Below are 16083 nucleotides of genomic sequence, written 5' to 3'. Positions count from 1 at the left end.
ACATGAGACAAAGTATATGTGAACTGCTGTATGAAAAATGAATTTACTCTGTAAATCTTCACCCAAATCCTAATAAAAATAAAATAAAATTAAAAAAAAATAACTTGTGTTCATTGGTAAAATGCGGTCAGCTCTAGCTCAGATCATTACAAACAGATTCTCTATCCACATGAATATCTGAAAGTTGTAAGAACATACTTCTTTACGCATCATGTCTCTGTACTGGGGACACATCTTATCACCTCTGGTCTCCACCCATTAAAATGCCAGTAGTGTCTCACAATCATTGGAACAATAGAAAACACCCACACACATTTCCAAAACACTGAGAGAGCTGTACTGTCCTTTGAGAACCCAGGTACAGAGGAAAGAGAACCAAACTGGGAGCTGAAGACGAGAGAGGTGCTCCTCCTGGCTTCAAATTACTTTGCTGCTGTTGGTTTCATTTTCTTCATCCAAAAAATGCAGAAATTGGTTGTTGTGATCTCTCAGATTTATGCAATGATGCCATGTAGGCTGAATAGCACCTTTCCTATCCCTAAAAAAAAAAAAAAAAAAAAAAAAAGCATAGCTGCTAAAAGGTGTATAGTCATGTCTCCCTCTGCTGGTTGGTTAACATGTCATAAATGTCAACAAAAGGTTTGTGTTATTTTCAGTATAAGAGTTACTAACCAAACACAAAATGTTGACCAATTAATAACAACAGACAACTTGTGTTCCAAATCTTGCTTGCCATCTTCATTTTTTGAGGTCCTTTATATCCTATGTCTCACAGGTCCTATATGCATCACTACAAAGTCTCTGCCTTCAGGTACTCATCATCTAAGTTAAATGCTGACTCACATGCTCACACAAATAGGTTCCTACATTAGAAAGCTATATGCTGAGCAAATAATCCGAGAAGCTGGACTATATGAAGAAAAACGTGGTATCAGGATTAGAGGAAGAATCATTAACAACCTGAGATATGCAGACGATACAACTTTGCTTGCTGAAAGTGAGGATGACTTAAGGCACCTACTGATGAAGGTTGAAGAATACAGTCTGCAGTATGGATTACATCTCAATATAAAGAAAATAAAAATCCTCACAACTGGACCAATGAGCAGCATCACAATAAATGGAGAGAAGATTGAGGTTGTCAAGGAATTCACGTTGCTTGGTTCTACAATCGATGCCAATGGAAGCAGCAGTCAGGACATTAGACGACATGTAGCATTGGGAAAGTCAACTGCGAAGGAACTGTTTCAAGTGCTGAGGAGCAAGGATATTCATTGAGGACTAAGGTGCGCCTGACACAAGCCATGATACTTCCAATCGCCTGGTATGCATGTGAGAGCTGGACAATGAATAAGGAAGACCGAAGAAGAGTTGATGCTTTTGAGTTGTGGTGCTGGCGAAGAATGCTGAAAGTACCGTGGACTGCTAAAAGAACTAACAGATCTGTCCTGGAGGAAGTGCAGCCAGAATGCTCCTTGGAAGCAAGAATGGCCAGACTTCGTCTCACCTATTTTGGTCATGTTGTAAGAAGGGACCATTCCCTGGAGAAGGATGTCATGCTTGGTAGGGTGGAGGGTCAACGAAAGAGGGGGAGGCCTTCAAGGAGATGGATTGACACGGTGGCTGCGATGATGGGCTCAAGTATAGCAGGGATTGTGGGGCTGGCGCGGGATCGGGCAGTGTTTCGTTCTGCTGTGCATGGGGTCGCTATGAGTCGGAAACGACTCGACGGCACTTAACAACAACATTAGAAAGCAAATGAAGCTGACACGTTGTGTGCTGGGGCTTCTGGCTAGGACTTTTGGCTCACACCACTGCATGTCTCCAGTGGACAATCATCTCCAAAGAGGTAATTTTCTGAAGAGTTAAGAGAAGTTACGGGACCATTCAGCAGAACATTAATCTCGTAACGGCCACCCGATGACAAAGCCCAGTCACGTCTATCTTAGTCTTTAAATAGTAATGTGGTCTCAGCTTCAGTCTTCCTACCATGATCGCTCCTCCTCCCTGAATCCCTTTATTTACCACCATAATTAACGTTGGTGTTTATATTTTTGTAAGCTATTCTCATTGCTTTTTGGAAAGAAAAGGGGCTTCTTTATTATTTTAAAACTGTTTTTAAATTATAATTATTCATGCAAAGTGCAAAGAAAAAAGGGCAGAAAGAACTTAAGTAGTTCCCAGGATAGAAAATAAAAAATTAGTTTCTTCCTGGACTCCCAGGCCTACATCTACAGACATCACTATTAACCGATTCCAGTCCTAATTCTTGGCTCACTGTCATTGTATCATTAAATATTATCCTTCCACTTTTACTTCTTAATTTATCGACTTTAAATGGTATTTGTAACTTGTTACGTGATTTATCCCACTTGTACCACGGTTCCTTGGCTCTTACCGCTCACATCCCAATGGTGCTTGTCGGCTACTGTCTTTACTTCTTCCAATGGCTACCTTTTTGCCTTTAAGTATTATCTGAAGTCATTTATTTCTCAATTTATAAGATTGTATCTATTGATTTCCATCTATGAAATAAATAATGTATTTATTCTGTCATCTCCCAATTTATTCTACAGTATTATATAACTTTACAAAACTTTATACACTATTTATCTTATTATATCTAAAGTTCCATCTCCTCTTTACTATAGCAGGCCGTGTATCCTGCTGCCTCAGGGCCTTTGCACTTGGTCTTCATGGCTCACTTCCTCACTTGATCCCAGTCTCTGCTCAGAGTCCTTCCCAGACCAACTTATCGAAAGGAGCAGCCTTCCCTTCCACCTCATTTACTCTCTGTTCCTTTGTCCTGTTTTATTCTCTTCATAGCATTTATCATGATTATATATTTTAGCATTTATTGTGTGGTTTCCCCACTAGAAAACAAGTCCATGAAGGGACTTTTGTGGTGTTTGCTGAGTATTCTTAGTACTTAGACAGTGCCTGGCATATAGGAAGGACATTTGTTGAATCAATGAATAAATCCTGAAAGACAAAAACAAAAATAGTATCACACAGTTTGCAAATATGCAAATGGTATCATCATGGAACCAAGTAGTGTGTTGGAACCAATAAAAGAGGAAACTGTTAACACTGTGTCATTAACATTTTGGCTATCTTCTAAATATCATACTCTTTTATTTCTATTATCATTAATTGTATTACATAATTTCTAGCTTCTACTTTCATACCATCTTCCTTTTTGGATTCCTTTTGATTTTGCTGAGGACCCCATTGAGAAATTTCCTCTTCAAAGGTGGTACACTTTTTTAATAGCTCTCTGAAAATATCTGTATTCTGCCTTTATATTTGATTGATGCCTTAGTTAAGTGTAGAATTCTAGGTTCCAACACCTTTCTTCTCAATCACTGATGGTATTGTTCCAAAGTCTTTTGGCATCTGGTGATGAGAAATCTGAGATCAGTCTGGTTTGGGCTGTTTTGTAAGTGCCATGGTTTCTTACCTTCCTTTTTTGGAAGATTGGTCGATTTCTGAAATCTTTCACCAGACTGTGTAGATATGGGCCTTTTAAATTAGTCCTGTTTGATACTTGGTGAGTCATATTTTTCTTCAGTTAGAGGAAATTTTCTTCCTTTTTCATTTCTCCTCTCTACTGTCTTTGTTCTCTTCTTCTAGAACTGTAACATTAAAATACCTTCTATTTTCTGCTTTTGGATTTATGTTCTAGGATGTTTCCTCTACCTTATCCTCCCGCCTACTCAGTCTGCAGGTAACCCAATTCATTTTTCCAACCCCTTATTTTAGTCATCACTCTTTTTGTTGTCTAATTAATCCTTTTTTACTGCAGGCTTTTTGTTTTATATATGCACTATTCTCTGAGTATAGCAATTAAGACAATTTAAAATTCTCTTCTATTTCAACAATTCCCTTTATTTCCTATGCGGTCTATTATTCTGTTAGTTCATCTTGGTGTATCTCTTCCAGGCAGTGGCCCTTCATTGCATCTGGTGAGCCTGGCATCCATTCACATATAGGAGTGAAGGTCTACATTGGGTAATTTAGGTCGCAGTGGGTGTGCTTTCATAGTAGTTAAGGTCTCCATTATTCTCCAGCAGGACTCTCCCTAAGGGGCCAGTTGGCTGCTGCTGGGAAAGAGGCAGTGCTTGTGTGTGTGAGGAGCCAGCCAGTAGGCTGGGGAACCCTACCATTGCTAAAATTATGGAGGGCTGTATTTGGATAGGAGCTCTGGTGGTGTAGTGGTTAAAACACTCAGGTGCTAACCAAAACATCAGCAGTTCAAACCCACCAGGTGTTCTGCAGGAGAACAATAAGACAGTCTGCTTCCATAAAGATTTACAGCCTTGGAAATACTCTGGGCAGTTCAACTGTTGCTATGAGTCAGAACAGACTTGATGGCACTGGGTTTTTGGGTATTTGGATAGAACAGGTTGAATAAATTTCTCTCCTGGGCGGAGGCGCCTTTTCCTTCTCCCCACCTGCATCTGCTGTGGCATTTTGATGTCAGCCCAAGCTCTGCCCACATTCTGCATTCCTTCACCCAGCTTGAAGCCCTTCCCCAAGTGCCGGCCACAGCCTCTTGCCTGCTCTCTTTACAGAACTGTTCACTGGCTTTCTCCCAAGGGCAAAAGCACTTGGAACAGTGCCTAGTGCTTTACAATTTGCTCAAAACAAAAATTTGTTGAAAGAATAAGTGATGGAGGAGGAGAGGGAGAGGGAACCAGATGTCCCTGCAATTCCAAGTGGGCTTCTTTAACGAATACCCCAAAAGGCGGCTTCCTGGCCCAACACTGCCTCTCTGTGATGGGTGAAAGCAAGCTTGCCAATTGCCAGGATTTCCTTCATTACATCAGGTGTGTTGGGCTAAGTACAATTTTCTCTTCTCTTTCTCCATCAATATGATCCCACCTGCTCACTCTCTCCTGTAATTCACTAATTTCAATGAGGACTTGCAAGGAAGAGAAGATAGAAGCATGTCCTCAATCTGCCTCTGAAATGAGAAATTTATTCAAAAGTGTCACTACAAAAATGAAATAAAAGGTTGAAAAAACAGTATAGATTTTTTTCTTAATTACATGTTGATTTTTATTGGGAAACTGAAAAATAGTGACATAAATAAATTGAATATTTGCTCAAAAAATAGTGGGAAATGAGCTAACAATTTTTTTTTTTTTTACCTGTTTTTAAGAAGCTCTGGTTTATGTGTTTAAGGACTTCTGCTGTCATAGAGTCTAAGGCATTTGACAGCTAACCGGAAGGTTGGTGGTTCAAACCCACCAGCACTCCATGGAAGGAAGATTGAGCAATCTACTTCTGTAAAGATTTACTGCCTCAGAAACCCAAATGGGGTCTCTATGAGTCAGAATCAACTTGATGGCAGTGAGTTTTCTGGTACGTTTATAATAGAATCAGGATATTTTAATAAATATTTATTAAAGAAAATCAGTGATTATGAATAATAGATGAGATTTCAAGATTCCAGAGGAAAAATACAGTTTTGTCAATTGAAAATAAGCCTCATTCAATGGGGAAAGAAAAATGTCTTTAATAAATGGTGCTGGGGTAACTAGATCTCCACAAACAAAACAATGAAGTTGGGCCCATATCTCATATCATATACAAAAATTAGCTCGAAATAGGTCAATGACCTAAATACAAGAAATAAAACTACAAAACTTTTAGAAGAAAACATAGGGGTAATGCTTTGGGACCTAGTTTTTGACAATGGATTCTTATAAAAGACATCAAAAGCACAGCAACAAAAGAACAAATAAATAAAATGGATTTTATAAAAATTACAGACTTTGTTCACCCAAAGACTTTATCCCAAAAGTAAGGAGATAACCAACAGCATGAAAGAAAACAGTTGGAGCCATCTACCTGATAAAGACTTAATATCTAGAATACATAAAGAACTCCCACAACTCAACAACAAAAAAGACAAATACTCCAAATAAAAAATGAGTATAGGACTTGAATAGACATTTCTTCAAACAAAAGAAAAATTAAAATGTCCAAAAGCACACGAAAAGATGCTCAACATCATTAGTCATGACAGAAATACAACTCAAAAGCACAATGAGATACCACTTCACCTCCACTAAGATGGCTATTATCAGAATAATGTAAAATAACAAGTGTTAGTGAGGATGTGAAGAAACTGGAGTCCTCATCCATTGCTGGTGGGTAAAATGGTACTGTCACTGTGGAAAAGTTTTGGGGATTCCTCAAAGAGTTAAATGTAGAATTACTGTAAGACCGAGCAATTCCACTCCTAGGTATATACCTAAAAGATAAAGCAGGGACACAAATAGAAATTTACAACAATATTCAAAGCAGCATTATTCATAAGAACAAAAAGGTAGAATCAACCCAAATGACCATCAAGAAATAAATGGGTGCATAAAACGTAGTGTATACATACAATAGAGTATTATTCAGCCATAAAGGGTGATGAAGTTCTGATACATGCTACCACATGGATGAATCTTAGAAACATTATGCTAAATGAAATAAGTCAGTCACAAAACAACAAACATTGTACGATCCCACTTACATGAAATGTCTAGAATAGACAAATGCATAGAGACAAAAGTTTATGAAGGGGGATGGAGAGGAATGGGAAGTTATTACTTAAGGGGTGCTGAGTTAATATTTGGGGTGACAAAAAGATCATCATTAGTGGTGATGGTTAAACAATGCACTGAATGTAATGAACACCACTGAATTGTACAGTTAAAAATTGTTAAAATGCACTCAAAATCATAAAAAAAGAAAAAAAAGGGACCAGGTTTGCTGGTCTGATAGAAGCTGGTGGAACCCCTGAGACTATGGCCCCTAGCTGCCCTTCAGCTCTGGAATTGAACCCATTCCTGTGGCTTCCAGCCAAACAAAAGACAAGTATATGAGCTGAACATTTACATTAGGTAGACACACTCCTTGGAGAGATTGATCATGGGCGTATAGAAGGACTGTGTATGCACAGGGAGACAGCTGGGGGAGAGGCAAGAGTGCATGGGAGGGAAGGACACAGGGAAGAGGTGGCTCTATGGGGAGGAAGTGGGAGGACAGCTTTTGCATTGCGGGAGATTACAGTCAATGTCAAGAGAGAAAGTGTATGTGAACTGCTGTATATAAGATGAATTTGCTCTGTAAACTTTCACCCACATCACAATTATTTTTTTTTAAATTGTTCAAATGCAAAAACCATATATCCAAAAAGAATCTAATAACTAAAATATATATAATTTCTATAAGATTTTAACAACAAAATAACTCAATCATGGAATGGGCAAAGGACTGGAATAGACATTTCAATACCACCAAACACATGACAAGATGCTCAACTTCATTAGTCATCACAGAGGTAAAAATCAAAAATCACAATCAGATACTATTTCAGTCCCACTAGCTTGATGGCACATAACAACAACAACAACAACAGCCTTAGCCAAGACTAAAAAAGACCAGAAAATAACAAATGTTGGCAAGGATGTGGGGAAATGCACACTGCTGGTGGGAATGCAAAGTGATATAGCTGTTGTGGAAAACAGAAACTCTAGTAACATAACGGGTAAGGCTTTTGATTGCTAAGCAGAGGGTTGATGGTTCAAACCCACCAGCTGCTCTGCAGGAGGAAGATAAGGCAACCTACTTCTGTAAAGGTTTGTTGTTGTTTGGTGCTGTCGAGTTGGCTCCGACTCATAGCGACCCCATGTACAACAGAATGAAACACTGCCCAGTCCTGTGCCAGCCTTACAATACCTGCTATACTGGAGTCCATCATTGCAGCCACTGTGTCAATCCATCTTGCTGGGGGTCTCCCCCTTTTTCGCTGACACTCCACCTTACCAAGCATGACATCCTTCTCCAGGGAATGGTCCCTTCTGACAACATGACCAAAGTAGGTGAGATGAAGTCTGGCCATTCTCGCTTCCAAGGAGCATTCCGGCCCCACTTCTTCCAGGACAGTGTTAGTTCTCCCAGCAGTCCATGGTGCTTTCAGTATTCTTCCCCAACACCACAACTCAAAAGCATCAACTCTTCTTCGGTCTTCCTTATTCATTGTCTAGCTTTCACATGCATATGAGCAGACTGAAAACACCTTTTGGTTTGGGTTAAGCTTGGGTTAAGCGCACTTGTCTTCAAAATGACCTCTTTGCTCTTCAGCACTTTAAAGAGGTCTTTTGCAGCAGATTTGCCCAATGCAATGTGTCATCTGTTATCTTGACTGCTGCTTCCATTGGTGTTGATTATGGAACCAAGCAATATAAAATCTTTGACAACTTCAATCTTTTCTCCATTGATCATGATGCTGTTAATTGGTCCAGTTGTGAGGATTTTTGTTTTCTTTATATTGAGGTGTAATTCATACTGTAGACTTCATCAGTAAGTGCTTCAAGCCAACTTCACTTTCAGCAAGCAATTGTGTCATCTGCATATTTCAGGTTGTTGATGAGTCTTCCTCCAATCCTGACACCACATTCTTCTTCATATAGTCCAGTTTTTGGATTATTTGGTCAGCATACAGATTGAATAAGTATGGTGAAAGGATACAACCTTGATGCATTCCCTTCCTGATTTTAAACCATGCAGTATCCCCTTGTCTGTTTGAATGACAGCCTCCTGATCTACGTACTTTAAAAATTAAGTTTGTTTTTAATATTCTATTAGATCCTAATTAGATCGTTTCTAGTTTTATAAGTATTGCTGCTCAGTGTGATTATGTTTTTAAAATGATCTGTCTTTGCTGAGCCTAAAATCAGGAAATTGCACATCTAAGGAGAAAGATATTCTTAACTGCTTACACTTTTTCATTCAAAATTTTATGTAAAATCACTACAGCAAAACCTGTGAGAATTTGAAGGGACTGCCTTGTTTTTTGGATCTCGCCAGTTTTCTGCTTTGACAGGGTGCAATCTTACCACATTTATGTCACTCATTTTAATGGAAAATATTTGAGTTTTCCTTCTCTGACAGGCTTCTGCCTTACACAGTTCCCAGCTTTTGCGGCTTTCACCGTATGTCTACCCTTTTGACTACTCACTGAGTGAATAATTCCATTTTCTGATTTACTTTCCACAGCTTTATTATGTTGCTGTGGCTCCCTTTCTGGCTTACTGTCGTTAGGTGCCATGGAGGTGATTTTGACTCATCATGACCCCATGTGACAGAGTATAATGGTCTGACAGGGTTTGGTAGACTTTAATCTCTATGGGGTCTGATCACCTGATCTTTCTCTTGTGGAGCCGTAGAGCGGGGTCAAACCTCCAAACTTTCGGGTTAGCAGCTGAGCGCTTAATCATTGCACCAAATGGGCTCCTTCCTTCTAGCCTGCCAGCTTGCTTTCGGACTATTTTCTCCCTGTCATCAGTAGACATATGCACAGGAAGAAAGTACTAGACAAACTCATTCCAAGAGCTCCTTGAGAATAAAGTCTACTTAAAGACATCAGCATAGTGCTTTCTGCATACTAGAAATGCAATAAACGTTATGGAATGAATGATACATATTTTTCTATGGAAAATCTAATTTGAGGTATCAGTAAGCTGTGCAGCATTTAAAGTAAACCTCTATTGTTGATTTTCACTTTTTGGAGTTTTCCAAAAAGTCCAAGTTCATGGCTTCTTTCCAATTAATGCAAAGGTGCCCTAAGAAGCCAGGATGGCATGGGAAAGAGAGACAGCAACTGTAGCTCCACTTTATTAGATACATACTATTAGGAAAAGGATCAACAAAGACACCACCCTCTTTCCAAATGGTTACATTAATAGAAGGTGACTTTCTTGTCAAATGAGATGACTTTGTGTCTATGCTTTTTGGTGATGAACATTTTTGTCTAGGTCAGCACAGGTAATAATATCTTCTTACATGTTGGAAATTATTCTTGTGAACAGGAAGAGAGAAATGTAGAAAACAGCTGAATGTGGCCAAACATGAGCAGATATGGGAGCTGGCTGAGGAGAGAAGCAAGGGCGTTGCTCCTCACGTGACTATTTGTGAAGCCCAGTTCTCAGAGGCTGCTGGTAGAGTTGATCTGAGTCTAAAGAAGAGCATTTCCAAGTGCACCTAAGTGCCTGTGGCTGTTCTCCAGTGCTTTGAATTCTGGAAAGTTAACTCGAGCCCTTCCAGTCATGGAAATGCTTTTTGGATTTGCGATTCTGGAAACTACTGGAAACCTGTTTACAAATAAAATCTCAATAAAGAAAACCAGTGCAGACTGGAGTAAAACTCAGTCCTTAAGAAAGTGAAAAGACAATTTACTGGATGGGAATAAACATTTGCCAATCATATATCTGATAGGAAATTTGTTTTTAGAATATATAAAGAAGTCTTTCAATGCAATGATAAAAAGACAAATAACTCAATTTAAAAATGAGCAAGGGAGCTGAATAGGCATTTGTCCAAGGGAGACATAAAAATAGCCAATAAACACATGAAAAGATACTCAACATATTTAGCCAACACAGAAATGTAAAACAAAACCACAATGATAGCACTTCACCCCCAGCAGGACGGATATAATTTTTAAAAAGACAGGTAATCAGTGTTGGTGAGGATGCGGTTACTTTGGAACAGTCATATACCGCTGGTGGGAATGCAAAACGGTGCAGTACTTTGGAAAACTGGCAGTCCCTCAAAATGTTACCTATTGTTGTAACTCAGCAATTCCATGTCCAGGTACAGCTAGGAGTCCCGGGGTGGTACAAACACTTAAGCGCTCACCTATTACCGGTTCGAACCCATGCAGAAGCATTTTGGAAGACCAGTGATCTGCTTCTGAAAATTCACAGCCTTGAAAATCCCATAAAGCAACTCTACTCTGCACCTATGGGATCACCTGAGTCAAAACTGACTTGATGGCAACCAACAACAGGACATACAGTCAAGGGAAATTAAAACGTGTCTACACAAAAACTCGAAACTTGAATGATAGTCAAAAGGTGGAAAAAATCCAAATGTCCATCAACTGATAAATGGATAAACAAAATATGATATATTCACTGGAATATTGTCTGGCGATAAAAAGGAATGAAGTACTGTTAAATGTTACAACATGGATGAAACTAAAAAATGTTATGCCAAGTAAACGAATCTGGTCACAAAAGAGAACATATTGTATAGTTTCATTTATATGAAATGACCAGAATAGACAAATCTACAGAGGCAGAGGTAGAATTCTCACCATCAGGGCAGAAGACCTGGGTTTGATTCCTGGCTGATGCACTTCCTGGACAACCACCAGGAGGCCTTCATGTTGCTGTGATGCTGAAAGAGTTTCAGGGGAACGTCCAGACCAAGGCAGACGGGGAGAAAAGGCCTGGTGTTCTATTCCCAAAAACTCTATGCGTCACAGCGGTCTGATCCACAGCTGATCAGGACCGGGCAGCATTCAGCTCCGTTGTGCATGAGATTGCCATGAGACGTGGTGACTCCAGGTAGTAACAACGCCAAGACAGAAGGTAGATCAGTGGTTGCCTGAGGCTGAGATTAGGGTAGAAACAAGCGGAGTGATTGATAATAGGTGTGGGTTTCTTTTTGAGGTGGTGAAAATGTAAAATTGATTGTGGTGATGGTTGCCCAAGTCTGTGAATTATACTAAAAACATCTGAATTATACTCTTTAAATGACTGAATTGTATAGTATGTGAATTATATCTCAATAAAACCCCAACCAAACCCATTACCATTGTGTAAATTCCAACTCACACTGACCCTAAATGACACAGCCAAAAGGTGGAAAAAATCCAAATGTCCATCAACTGATAAATGGATAAACAAAATATGATGCCCCATAGGGTTTCGCAGGCTGCTCTGGTAGCATAGTGCCTAAGGCACTGGACTGCTAACCAGAAGGCTGGCGGTTCAAACCCACCAGCCACTCCTCGGAAGGAAGGTTGGGCAATCTACTTCCGTAGTGATACTGCCTCAGAAACCCAAGGAGGGGTCGCTATGAGTCGGGGCCGACTCGACGGCACATAACAACAACAGCAACAACAACCTGTACAGAAGCAGACTGTCTCATCTTTCTCCCACAGAGAAGCTGATGGGTTTGAACCACAGATTTTTTGGTTAGCAGCCAAATGCCTTAGCCACTGCACCACCAGAGCTCCTTGTATCTCAATAAGGCTGCAATTAAAAAACATAGAAAACCTCAGCTCTGCCTCAGTCACCTTCCATCTTTGTAACCTGGCTTCTCAGCTAACATCTCACGCAATTTTCTTCCTTCTGCCTCTACCTTCATTCTCATCTTTCAAACCTTGATATATATATATTTATATTGCACAAATTTGAAGTTTAAAAACTAAATAGAGGCTGTACTAGGAATTAGCTTGGCTTTATTTATAGAAGAGAGAAAATTGCAGGGTGTCATCTGAACTGCTTAAGGAAATTTTTAAGTATCCTTAAATATTTCAAAATCTATTCAATAGCCATGTTTTTTATGTGCTCCCATAGCAAAAATATTTGCTCCCAATAAACATAAAACTTAATTTAATAATCCATTAATATTTACATATCACATTTAACTAGTCTTACTCTCAATCTATATATTTCCAATCTTTCAAGTAAAACCAAAATACCCAAAGACAAATTTAACATTATACCAGTGACTGGCAACAAAGAAGAATCACCTTTATTCTTGAATGGCACTGTCCAACACTGTAGCTATTGGCTACATGTGGCTTAAGCACTAGAAGTGTGTTAATACACATTAAGATGTGCTGTGAGTGTAAAAGACACACTGGATTTTGAAGATAGTACCAAAAAAGCAAAATGTTTGTTTTAATGATATTTTGGTTATATTAAGTCAAATAAAACACATTAAAATTTATTTATTTATTTATTTTTACTATAGCTGCTAGAAAATGTTAAACTACACATGTTGATCACATTCTATTTGTATTAGACGGAGCTGCCCTAGAGAAACACTTAGAGCTTCTGTGGGCAGTAAATATGCATCAGAAGACAAGGGCTTTGAATAACTTCTCTCATCACAGTTCCCTGTTGCCATCTCTCTTACATACTGATCACTGTCCAGGCGTCTTGGGTGCAGGTGGTAAAGCTGTAACACAAAGTCTACATTGTACGCCTATAAGACAATAAAATAATATGGACTCTTAGGCTTCCTGCTTTCTGCAGCTGTCTCATTCACAAGGACCTACAGTGCATGCCAGCCAAGAAGGAAAGTTTTCAATTACAGTAGCTAAGACTTTTTGTGGAGGGTAAATTTCCTGTATGGAGCAACAAGGCCACAGAGCCTTAAGACCGGTTAGATGAAACGGTAGGACAAGGACATCTAGATAAACGTACCGTGAAAAAGAAAGGAAAAAAAGGTTCTAAGTGATCCTGGAGAAAGCCAGAAAATGAGCAGTGTGGAAGTAAGTTTAAGGAAGATTCCTAGAGCAAGAGTCACCAAGATCCGTGTCAAGTGTGAAATTTGAAATCACCAAAGTGAGCCCTGGGTCTAGTTATGATCTAACTGCACTTGCAAATGTTGAACATATACTGAGTATCCACCTCTAATCATTAGCATCACTGGGTGTCCTACCTGATCACTGTAAACTCTCTTCTAGTTCAGGTGGGATTTCTTCTTATCTAGAGCAGCACTGTCCAATAGAACTTTCTCTGACAATGAGAAAGTGCTAATCTGCGCTGCCCATTATAGGAGCCACTAACCACATCAAGGAGCTCTCATTAAACCATTCAGCTGCTAACCAAAAGGTGGGTGGTTCAAACTCAGCAGCTGCTCCATAGGAGAAAGATGAGGCTGTCTGCTTCCATAAAGATTTACAGTCTTGGAAACCCTATGGGGCAGTTCTACTCTGTCCTACAGAGTCACTATGAGTTGGAATCGACTTGATTGAAGTGGCTTTGGTTTTGGTTAGCCACATATGGCTATGGAAACAGTTAAAATGTGGCTAATGGGAGTGAGGAGCTGAATTTAACTTTAATTTTAATTAACTTAATTAGCCTCATATGGTTAGTGGCTGCTGCACTAGCTAGCACAGGTCTAGAGACTTGGCACCTCAGGTGTGGTGTGGTTCTAAGTCCACGTGGACTTTCTGAAATACATTCTCAATGTAAGGAGATCCCCAGGTGATTCCTCTGCACATTAAAGTTGGGAAATAACCACAGCAGGGGGGCTACTGGATACACTGATACCATCAGAAGGGACTAGTTCCTGTTGTTGTTGTTGTTGTTATGTGCCGTTGACTCAGACCCGACTCACAGCAAACCCTCCTTGGGTTTCTGAAGTGGTATCACTATGGAAGTAGATTGCTCAACCTTCCTTCTGAGGAGTGCCTTAGGCACTATGCTACCAGAGCTCCTGGACCAGTCCCTAGAGAAGGGCAAATGAGGATGATTTGAAACACTTATTGATGACAATAGAAGACTACAGGCTTCAGTATGGATTACATCTCAATATATGTTGTTGTTGTTGTTATTTGCCATTGAGTCAGCCCCGACTCATAGCAACCCCTCCTTGGGTTTCCGAGGCAGTATCACTACGGAAGTAGGAATGCCCAACCTTCCTTCTGAGGAGTGGCTGGTGGGTTTGAACTGCCAGCCTTCTGGTTAGCAGTCAAATGCCTTAGGCACTATGCTACCAGAGCTCTCAATATATACCCCCCCCCCAAAAAAAATCCTTACAATTGGACCAATATGCAACATCACAATAAATAGAGAAAAGATTGACTTTAGGGATTTCATTTTACTTAGATCCACAATCAATGTCCATGGAAGCAGCAGTCAAAAATCCCATGATACATTGTACTGGGCCAACCTGCTGCAAAAGATCTCTTTAAAGGATTAAAGAGCAAAGAAGTCACTCTGAAGACTAAGGTGTGCCTGACCCAAGGTATGGTATTTTCAGTAGCTTCATGTGTTTGTGAAAGCTGGACAATGAATAAGGAAGACCACAGAAGAATTGATACATTTGGATTGTGGTGTTGGTGAAGAATACTGAAAATACCATGGACTGCCAGAAGAACGAACAAATCTGCCTTGAAAGAAGTACAGCCAGAACGTTCCTCAGACACCAGAATGCCCAGACTTCGTCTCATGTACTTTAGTCATGTTGTCAGAAGGGACCATTCCCCAGAGAAGGCTATCGTGCTTGGTAAAATGGAGGGTCAGCAAAAAAGGAGAAGACCTTCAATGAGATGGACTGACACAGTGACTGTGATGAGGGGCTCAAGTGTGGCAATTGTGAGGTTGGCACAGGACATGGGCAGTGTTTTGTTCTGTTGTACATGGGAGTCCCTGAGTCGGAAACAACTCAGTAGCACCTAAGAACAACAAACCAAACCCACAGCCTCAAGTCATTTCTGACTCACAGTAATCCTGTAGGACAAAGTGGAACTGCCACACAGGGTTTCCAAAGCTGTAATCTTTACGGAAGCAAACTGCGCCATCTCTCTCCTGCAGAGCAAGCTGATGGGTTCAAATTGCTGACCTTTTGGTTAGCAGCTGAGTGCTTAACTATTGCGCCACCAGGGCTCCTTTTGGGGTTGTTAGTGTACCCAAAGGAACCCCGGTGGGGCACTGGGTAAGCACTAGGCTGCTACAGAAAGATCGGTGATGCAGACTAGCCCCTCCACAGGAGAAAGCTGTGGCAGTCTGTTTCTATAAAGATTTGCAGTCTTGGAAACCCAGAGGCAGTTCTACTCTGTCCTTCAGGGTCACTATGAGTTGGAATTGACTTGATGGCAATGCTTTTTTTTTTAATTAAAAAAAAAAAAAAAAAACACCTCTCAAACTGTATAAAGTCTGTGTGCCTGTCTACGTGTATTTCTTCACTTTCCTGCCCCTGGGAACACTGCCCATCCATACTTTTCCCTTGGATTTTTTTCAAGGTCATGATTCAAAAATGACAAGTTTGTCCTACAGGAATGCAGACCCACAAAGTAGAATAGATTGCACTGCCCAAAGCAAAGCCTTACAGTTAACCTTTGCTGTGCAAATGAACACTTCTCAATTTTTGAATCAGAACCTGGGCACACTCAGCTTTGCAGGCCTCCCACTAACACTACCGCTGTCACTTCTTCCTGTCTGCTGATATGACTAAATTGTAAGTGCGCTCTCTTAGCACGTGCCCCCCTCCCCC

Source organism: Orycteropus afer, unplaced genomic scaffold (genome assembly GCF_000298275.1).
Source record: "Orycteropus afer afer isolate SDZICR_OR568_19922 unplaced genomic scaffold, OryAfe1.0 scaffold00007, whole genome shotgun sequence".
NCBI lineage: Eukaryota > Metazoa > Chordata > Mammalia > Tubulidentata > Orycteropodidae > Orycteropus > Orycteropus afer.
Note: the sequence above shows the minus strand (reverse complement) of the source record.